The sequence below is a fragment of the Aplysia californica genome, unplaced genomic scaffold, assembly GCF_000002075.1.
Source record: "Aplysia californica isolate F4 #8 unplaced genomic scaffold, AplCal3.0 scaffold01816, whole genome shotgun sequence".
Taxonomy (NCBI): domain Eukaryota; kingdom Metazoa; phylum Mollusca; class Gastropoda; order Aplysiida; family Aplysiidae; genus Aplysia; species Aplysia californica.
The window spans coordinates 16426-16956 of NW_004799086.1; positions in this window are offsets into that span (position 1 = coordinate 16426).

Genomic DNA, 531 nt, shown 5'->3' on the forward strand with positions numbered 1-531 from the left:
TGGGGGGTGTCCCTTCAGGGCGAGCGAGTACACTGGTCAGTTCCCGGAAACGGGAGATGTTTCGTTTCACTCAGAGACCAGGTCGCCGGGTGTTTTTCCCGCCATAGTAAGATGTCACTGAGTTCCTGGTTACGGGAGATGTTTCGTTTCACTCAGAGACCAGGTCACCGGGTATTTTCCCGCCACAGGAAGAGGTTACTGGTCAGTCTGTTGTAACGAGATGTTTCGTTTCAGAGACCAGGTCACCAGACGTTTCCCGCCATAGTAAGATGTCACTGATCAGTTCACAGGAGATGTTTCGTTTCACTCAGAGACCAGGTCGTCTGGTGTTTTTCCCGCCACAGTAAGAGGTCACTGGTCAGCCTAGGTGGTCAATTTGATACCTGGAGAGTGGACACAAGAAAAGACATGGGTGGATGGATGGATGGGTGGATGGATGGATGGATGGATAAATGGATGGATGGAAGGATGGATACGAGGCGAGGCGAGCGTGACTGACCGTCTGTGTGACCCAGAAGGGTGGATGAATGG